Source organism: Phacochoerus africanus, chromosome 7 (assembly GCF_016906955.1).
Source record: "Phacochoerus africanus isolate WHEZ1 chromosome 7, ROS_Pafr_v1, whole genome shotgun sequence".
In the NCBI taxonomy this organism is placed as follows: domain Eukaryota; kingdom Metazoa; phylum Chordata; class Mammalia; order Artiodactyla; family Suidae; genus Phacochoerus; species Phacochoerus africanus.
Genome location: NC_062550.1, coordinates 59,916,606 through 59,926,167, shown reverse-complemented (window position 1 = coordinate 59,926,167; position 9,562 = coordinate 59,916,606). Strand labels below are relative to the sequence as shown.

General features: G+C 37.5%; 1 pseudogene; it reads left to right on the top strand.

Moving 5' to 3' along the window:
* Positions 1–5,367: 5,367 nt before the first annotated feature.
* On the top strand, positions 5,368–5,642 carry LOC125131820 (60S ribosomal protein L37a-like; annotated as a pseudogene).
* Positions 5,643–9,562: the final 3,920 nt, after the last annotated feature.

Here is a 9,562-nt window from a genome sequence, read left to right as displayed (position 1 = left end):
CTGTTGAAAATTTCCTACTGTCATAATTAGAAGCTTACTGTAGATTAAGGAATTGTCATGAAGGTAATTTAGACTCTATGCTTTTATATAAAATAGGTCCCAGATTTGGAGCCTAGACTGTCTTTCCAATCTGGATCTGGACATTTGCAGGCATATAATATGGCCAAGGACATGTCATAACAAAGCATACTCACATGAAGGGCTGAGGAATGTCATGGACACAGGTCACTCTAAGTGAAAGATGATCGAAATGACTAAGCCTATTGACAGAACTCCTTCTGGACATATGGCCTTGCATGTGGCTTAGGCGTGCACCGTAATAATACACCATCACACTAGGCTCAGGAAGTCCCCACCTCACCCCTGAAATAGGCATGTGGTTAGGCTAAGGACAACTAGAGCCCTCCCCAAGACTCTCTTTGGAGAGAATTGGGTAAGATTGTCCAAGACGAATTTCCTAATCATGTACACTGTGACTATGGGTGTGCCAGTGGTCATTTCATGCTTATACAGAGTGAATCTTGAATCTGCCTAGTATTTGGAAAAAATGGAACTCTCATTATAGGATTTAAATTCCTCTCTTTGGGTCACTCAGACCAAAAGCAGCAATAGGGCTCCTGGATTTCTGGACTTAAAATTACATGAGCCTTTTTTGTTTGTATTTCCTTGTTCAAGGTAGTGGTCCCTGGAGCAGCAGAATTAATGCCACGTAAGAACTTGTTAGAAATTCTCATATTTGAATCAAAACTTCAGGGAATGGGCACAAAAGCTTTAAAAGACTCTCCAGGTAACTTTGATACACTAAAGATTAGGAAACTGGTTTAAAATACTTCTATAACTTCATTCTTAATTAAAAACTTTTTTCTTTTTTCTTTTTATGGCTGCACTTGTGACATATAGAAGTTCCTAGGCTGGGGTTGAATCTGAGCTACAGCTGCCAGCCTACACCACAGCCACAGCAACGCGGGATCCGAGCAGCATCTGTGACCTATGCCACAGCTTGAGGCAATGTTGTATCCTTAACTCACTGAGCCAGGCCAGGGATTGAACCTGCATTCTCACAGAGGCAATGTCAGGTACTTAAGCCATTGAGCCACAACCAGAACTCCAAACTTCATTTTTAAAATTGAAGCATAGTGATTTAAAATATTGTGTTGGTTTAAATGATTTTGAATTGAGTTTCTTGACCAGCTTCAACTGAAGCCCTGAGATAGCAGCGACAAGACATTTTATAGCAGTTTTGATAACAGATTAGAAGAATTTCTGTTTAAAAAGTATTCTCTCTTGGCCATGACAAAGACCTAGTTTTTGAATAAGGATGTTCTCAGGAAATTTCTAGAATCTCTTGTCTCAGGTTAGCTTTGTACCAGCTTAGCCTCAAGTAGTCACAGGCCATTTGAAGACAAACATTGAAGAATCTGTTCCAACTGGGACTTCATTAGAATTTTGAAACTGTAGGGGATACAGACAGGGGTCTTCTCTGCAACTTCATGTCAGCTTGAACACATTCTATTTAAACTAAAAGAATTGCTCAATTTTAGCTTCAATATCTAGGTTTAGAAGAGAACCTTTATAGATTGTCTCAAGGGGGGATTTAGTGCCTCAATCTAAATATCTCTGTCTTTGATCCAAATCATTCCAATTTATTTTAACATAAGAGGGTGCCTGTTTTTTTTTTCAAAACTGGCTTAATGCTAGATACTGTGTCATCAGTATAAAAATATAGTCAGAAATCTCTTGCGAGTTAATGGTATAATAGCAGTATGCTCTCTGATTAACAATAAAGAATATGAAAATGTGTATGCTTCTAAGAAATATTGTATCAACAAAAAAAGCTTGTCCTTTACATGCTTGTGAATGCAGAATATGTCATGTGGAAAGCACTGGATTTTCTTTAGTGTTATCTTTTAATATTAAATGTCTCTGCAATGCATGTTGATGATCTGGCACATTCAGTTCTCATGATACCTTCTTGAGAGAGGATCTATGATTTGAAGCATAATATCTGTAGATATCACATGATATCTGATAAATCATTACCTTAATTACAAAAATAATATCTCATTGTGCACCTTTAACAAATGTTTGATCTCAAAGTTAATGCCTGTTTGTTGTTGTTGATCTGTTTCCCTGATTTAAAAGGGGGGGGGACATATAAAAAGAACTGTGTGGTGAGCTGTGGTGTAGGTTGCAGACACAGCTCAGATCTGGTGTTGCTGTGGCTATAGCTCCAATTAGACTCCCTAGTCTGGGAACCTCCACATGCCATGGGTGTGTCCCTAAAAAGATAAAAGACAAAAAAAAAAAGTGATATTTTATAATAGAACCTCTAATTACAATTAAACATTGATTTTTTTTCCAATTTTGTCAATTTCCTTGCAAAGAATTTTGTAAATTAGCCTATTTCTGCTTTTTAGTTCAAGTCTTAAAATTAATAATAATTGCTGTTAGTCATGTTTAAACTTGTTAAAATTGCCCTTGGTCCATTTTAATTGGCTTCTAATTCACTAAAACAGAATTCAGTTGTTTCATAGGCAATTCTTACATCAGTTCTTTTTATATGTCCCCCCCCCCCTTTTTAAATCAGGGAAACAGATCAACAACAACAAACAGGCATTAACTTTGAGATCAAACATTTGTTAAAATCCTGAGTGTAACCAGTACTTATGAGATGTATGGTGTTGGGAAAACTTTTCTGAGGCTTTGTTTCATTAATGTAAAAAGAAGATGACTGCTCTTTTTTGGGTGGATTGCCTATCCCCACTTCACTGAGGTTTTATCTTGTTCCTTCATCTGGAACATGTCCTTCTGCTACCTCATTTTGTCTAAGTTCCTATTGATATTTTACGAATGTAGTAAGTTACTTACATTTCTCGACCTTGGAGAAGTGACCTCTGTAGATATCATGTGTCCCTGTAACACACTCTCCTCTCATCACCCAAGCTATATACTCCAGGGATTTTTCCCAAGAGGGTTACATTGGTCCTTCCATTGTGATTGGCTAACTATATGGGTGGTCTGGTAGGCCTGGTTGTCCTCTGGTCTAGTTGCTTGCCAGGCTACTTCACAGCTGTCAGAGTGGCTATTATCAAAAAGAACATATATAACAAATGTTGACGAGGATGTGGAGAAAAGGGAATCCTAGTATGCTGTTGGTGGGACTGTAAACTGGTGCAGCCACTGTGGAAAACAGTGTGGACAGTTCTTGAAAAACTAAGTATATAACTGCCATATGATCCAGCAATTCTACTCCTGGGTATATATCTGAAAACAAAACAAAACACTAACTCAAAAAGACACATACACCCCAATGTTCATACAGCTTTATTTACAATTGCCAATGTTTGAAAACAACTAAATATCCATCAATAGATGAATGGAGAAGAAGATGTGGTGTGTACATACACAATAGAATCCTACTCAGCCCCAAAAAAGAATGAAATTTTGCCATTTTGCCATCCATTAACATGGATGGACTTAGAGGGAATTACGCTGAGGGAAATAAGTCAGACATATGATGTCGCTCATATGTGGAATCTTTAAAAATAAAAATAGAACAAACTAATGAATAAAACAAAAAAGAAGCAGACTCACAAATACAGAGAACAGCCTAGTGGTTACCAGAGGGGAGAAGGAAGGAGGGATGGACAATATAGGGATAGGGGACAAAAAGGCTTATTCTGGGATTTTATGAAATCATGTGCGTAAAACTTTTGAAAAGTGTAAAGCACTATAGACTTTAAAGACTCTTTTACTAAAACAAAACAAAACAAAACAAAAAACATAACTGGGAGATCCTGTTGTGGCCCAGTGGAAACTAATATGACTAGCAACCATGAGGTTGCAAGTTTGATTCCTGGCTTCATCAGTGGGTTGAGGATCTGGCATGCCCATGAGCTGTGGTGTAGGTTGCAGACACAGCTTGGATCCTGCGTTGCTGTGGCTGTGGTGTAGGCCAGCAGCTGTATCTCTGATTGGACTCCTAGCCTGGGAACCTCCATATGCCATGGAGTGCAGCCCTAAAATGCAAAAAAAAAAAAAAATAACAAAAACAAAAACCTGTCATGAAAGAAAATAATAACCAATGCCAATATCCCCGACTGCTGGGACTCAGTGAGACAAGGCACTCAAAGCAGGTAGTACACTCCCAATCCAATGTCTATGCTGATCTCTGATTTTGTGTATCCTCCTCCCACTGCCTTTATATGTGATAAACACTTTTCCCAACAGAGGTGGACCATTCTTTACTCAAGGATATTCACCTCTTCAATTTTCAGGGTCTGTTTCTGCAGAATTTTCCCCTGATTCCACTCGTCTGAGCTACATGGCCTCCATTTATGCTTCCCCACACTGTATTCATTCTGCTGTCAAAGGTTTTCCCTAGAAGACTGTGTCTTCTGTCTCACTTTTCCATTACATTTTGTGTCCCTTGAATGCAGAATTGTTGTTATTTGCTTTAAACTTTCAGCATTGACTGCAGTGTGATGCTGTGTGTTCGTCCTAATCAGTAAGAGCTGTTGATGAGTTATATTCCTCTTGATACACTTTTTCTGACTTTGTACCTACCAAACTTTTTCTGAATTTATACCTACCAAAATACAACACTAGAAAGCTAGATTAAGCCCAATGTTGCACATAGGCTGGTATAAAACAAGACTTATGAGCTGTATGTGCATGTGAATTGGTGGGGCCATTCTGAAGAGTGACCTGGCAGGTCCAGCCAATCAAGGATATAGCTACCAACCACTCAGCGATGCCACTTCTCGGTGTGTACTCTAGAGAAATTCTCAGACAGGGCTGTAAGGGGATTTGTACAATGATGCTAATGCTAATGGTACTTATGGCAGCAGAGTCAGAGGCAACCTGGGTGACCATCTCAAGGGGAGTAGGCAGACCCAATGTGGTGGCTTGTATCACATGGTGTATTAGCAACATTTAGAGATAATTAACCAGATAGATGAACACAGGCACATGTGTGGATATTTAAAATGCAGTGCTGAGCTAAAAAAAGTAACAATAATTTATAACAGTATTTAAGTAAATTAGAAATTCTTCCATGCAAAATAGCAAGGCAATTCCAAGAACATATAAAAACAAAAAATGTGTGTTAAATACATTTGAAGGTTGCTTTGTTAGGAGCAAAATGAGAGTAAGGAGCAAAATGAGAGTAAAGAATCCTAATAAAGGGGAAGAATAAAATGAAAGGAATAAAATGTATAGGAGGTTAAAAGAATAAAAACAAAAATTTGTATGCAAATACAAATAAAAACAAAAATACAAACAAAAGGACCTAATGGTCCTTTAAGAAAAACAACGACATTGATAAAACCTCAGAGCTTTCTGATCTTGGATCTAATTTGCAGCTACATGGCTAAACACACCAAGAAAGTTGAAACAGTCTATAAATACAGGACCTGTTATGGTGTCTCCCTCAGAAAAATGGTGAAGAAAATTGAAATGAGCCAGTACACAAAGTCTTGCCCCTTCTGTTGCAAAACCAAGAGGAAGATGCTACCTGTGGGGATCTGGCACCATGGTCCCTGCATGAAAATAGTAGCCTAAGGTGCCAACCCTACAATACCACTTCTGTGGTCACAGAAAAGTCCATCATCAGGAAACTGAAGAAATGGAAAAGTCAGTAGAAGCTCCACCATGTGAAACACTGTTAGCCTATATAAATGGATTAATTAATGTAAAAAAAAAAGCCACAAAAACATTAGAGTTCTAAAGTTTGGTTAACTATTAACTGATACTGCTGAAAGAGAAAGAAGTTATAGATTACAGGAAAAAAGTAACCTAGGAGCTGTTATCTAAGAATAACCTTTGTCTTCTCAGAAGAACAAAAAAATGCAGTTTATGCCAAGAGGGAAAAGGTGAGATCCAAGGAATCTGCATTCCTTGTAAGATTTTTGAGTGATGCTTGGCACTTTTGAAAGTTGTTCTAAAAGTCTAGTCTTGAAATCAGAACCCACCATTCAGACATTTCCTTTCTGCCCTCAAGTAGGAAACAGAAGCTGATAGTCACCCAGAGAAACAGAAAACTCATAGTGCACATAATAGTTGTTTTTGAACCAGTGAAGTGAGGCAGTGTTAAACAAGCATCAAAAAACCAAAAACTAAAACCAGACTTAGGAAAGCAACAGTAGCAAGTGGAAAAGAAGCAAAAAGGAAGTAATAATACTTTTGAAGGCATGGTCGGAAATCCAGAGAGAGAGTTGGAATTAAGACCACAGCATCTTCACATTGCATTTGTGATAAAGTGAAAAGGAAAAACAAATTTTGGAAATGATGTTTGATATGAAAGTTTGGTAACATACATTCAGAAAGCAGTTGGAAAATGTCTGATTAGATGAAGAAATAAAACATGAAAATAAGGAATTCCCATTGTGGCTCAGCAGATTCCTAACCTGACTAGTATCCATGGGAATGTGGGTTAGAACCCTGGCCTCACTCTGTGGGCTAAGGACCCCGTAGTGCTGTGGCTGTGGTGTAGGCTGGCAGCTGCTGTTCTGATTCAATCTCTAGGCTGGGAACTTCCATATTCCACACTTGTGATCCTAAAAAGCAAAACAAACATACATGAAATAAGATTTAAAGTTGAAATGTTTAGTACAAGTAATGGAAAAGCCAGTTTTATATAGTAACTGATAAGCCAGGGTAGTTTATACACAAAGAGAAAAAGAAACAAGTCCAAACTTCCACAATATTCAAACACAACTGTCCATCTCTATTTCAAAGAATGTGTTATACTATTTATGAAGGGACGAATAGCACTCAGAGTTTGGAACCAATGTTTGACTTAAAAGGGGGACTCAGGTTAAAAAGAATGTGGATTATATTAAGATCTAAAGGGTCATCAGAAAACCATTCGGCATTGCAAAGTACATCTAAGTATTTTAAAATAGCCTCTTAAAATTTGTATTTAACAAGAGCCTCTTAGGATAGATATTTTGCAAAAAGTAATTCATTTCCTCCTTGATGTGATTTTTCAGGAGCCTTCAGTTTTTGATATAATCTCTCCCATTTAAATATTTTCCTCAAATTGGGTACAATAACGACATTTTCATGTGTTTGTATTATGTTAATACAAAACTTGTGTAACTCAGTGTCTACATACTAGAAATTATTTTACTTTGAGTAGTTAGTCTCAATGTAGTCAAACAAGATGAAGGGTTTTTGTTTTTGTATCTTTTCCCCATAAAAGAATATTTTATCTTGTAGGAGGAACATCTCTTCCTCTGAGATAACTGTAAGGGTATTGGAGCCAAAACATTTTACCTGGACTGTGTGAAGGGCTTCCATTGCATTTCTGGGTGTACTGTCCCCATTTGCTTCTGTCTCTCTCGCTCTCTTTTTTTTTTTTTTCTTCTTTCTTTTTTGGTCAAAGTATGCCTCCTATTAGCACTTCAATCTGATTTAGGGGAAAGAAAGTTTCTCTGGCTTTCTTACCCTCCTGATTGCCATTTCAGAGGGTGTATTATCAGTATCTGTACAGAGCAGAGACAGGAAGCCCAGGTAGAGTGTCTCAGTCCCAATCCTGAAACTGATGAGGGCTCCCCCCCACCACATTATTTGATTCACATTCTTATAAAGTTAAAAGACAAGCCTGCTTCTGTTTTATATTGTTTTCATTTTCTCCACCTCCGTTTCTTGGTTCCGGATTTCTGAAGATTATGCGAGGAGATCTGACACCCATCTTTCCTGGGCTGTGGAATCCTAGCAGATTAAACTATGAATACAATAGAGCTACATTCTTTTCAAGGCTACCAGAGAAACACCTCCCCTCCACCCCCTTAGTTTAGTTGTACAAGTTTTTGAAATAAACTTGTCAAATTTAAAGGGGGTTTGTTTTGCTGTTGTGTTTTTGTTTTACTGATAAATGTTAAAGGTATAAATAGCTGTAAAAAGTGTTTGGTCATCGCTCTATAAAGGATATCCTGGAGTTCCTGTCATGGCTCAGCAGTAACAAAGTTAACTAGTTTCCATGAGGACTCAGGTTCAATCTCTGGCCTTGCTCAGTGAGTTAAGGATTTGGCATTGCCATGAGTTGTGGTGTAGGCCAGCAGCTATAGCCCCGATTGGACCCCTAGCCTGGCAACTTCATATGCTGTGGGTATGGCCCTAAAAAGGCCACAAAAAAAAAAGATATCCTGAAAATCTCAAGGAAGCTAGAATTCTAAGGGATAATTTCCGGAAGTGAATTTGGACTTTATTCTTGAATAATTCATAATTAAAAAAAAAATACAGTGGCAGGACAAGTTTTTTTTCCAAATCTAGCTCACTGTCCTATCTTAAAACTACAGGTACAGCTTAATCTTGTAGCAGTGCTTTTGCTTAGAAACAAAAACTCAAAATTGGGCTCTTAAAATAATGTGCCGACAATTAAGCAAAATGTTACCACTATAGTTGGAAAATATAAAACCTTTGCTTGAGATGACTCAGAGGCAACAATAAACTAGAAAAGGAGAGGTCTTCATTGTAATAACAGCTATTCTCAGCCTTGCTATATATACAAAGATTAATTTTTCCTTCCCTGCCTCATCTTCTTCCTCTTTCTCCTCTTGCTATTATTGAGTGATCATCCTCTGAGCTCTCTGAAGACAGACAATATCTTTATTTTACTCTCCACCGTGTCTCCCTAGAAAGTTAAACTTCTAAGAGTTTGCTTGTTGGCTGAAGATCTTAGTAAATGCACAATGAATATGTGGATTGAGTGGATGAATGAATAAGATGTTATACCTCCACTGATCACAACTAATGGTTTCCCATCTAAAATAAATTCTCCTTAGATTGTAACTGAATATTTGTGTCATAATCAGTTTTGGCTTTTGTGCACAGAAACTTCTCTGATTTTGAAAGCCACCAACCAAAACCCTTCTTGTACTTTTGATAAAACAAGAGACATGTCTAAGTAATAATGAATGACAGAACTAGCAAAAACCATTGCAGTTACCCCTAATTTTTGCTTGAATGAGGTTTTATTTTTCAATTTATGTGGCTGCTTTGTAGACACAGCCAAAACCAGAATGCTGCTTCCCACCAGCCTACAGAAAAGGAGGTGCTGCTACTGCCTTATTTGGAAATGTTTCTGTCACAAGACCTCCTTCCTCAAAACATAAATTCCCTGAAAATAGAACCTTTGCTCTGGTGCAATGCCAGGGAAAAGACCTTACAACCAAAAAAATCATGTATCTCTAACTTTCAAATTGACTCACTCATCCAGATTCATTTAACTTTTTCTCGTGATACTTATTTACCACTTTTAAAGATATGTTTATAACTTCCTCTGGCCTTCCTCCCTGAGCCTGGTGAATCATCCCTCAATTTTAAATGATTGAGGAAAATTAGGGATAATGATTTTGTATTTATGTTGTAATTTTTTTAACTTTATGGTGCCAGTCTTCTTGCTGATTTCATCAATTTTAGTGACACATTTGAACCAGTTTCAATTCTTTTAATCTGAATGTATTTTTTTTTAATTTAACTTTTGTCACCCTTACATTTTCTCCAATTTTGTGAGGTCTCATTTCAAAATGGAAAAAGTATCTGCTTTGTGTGCCAG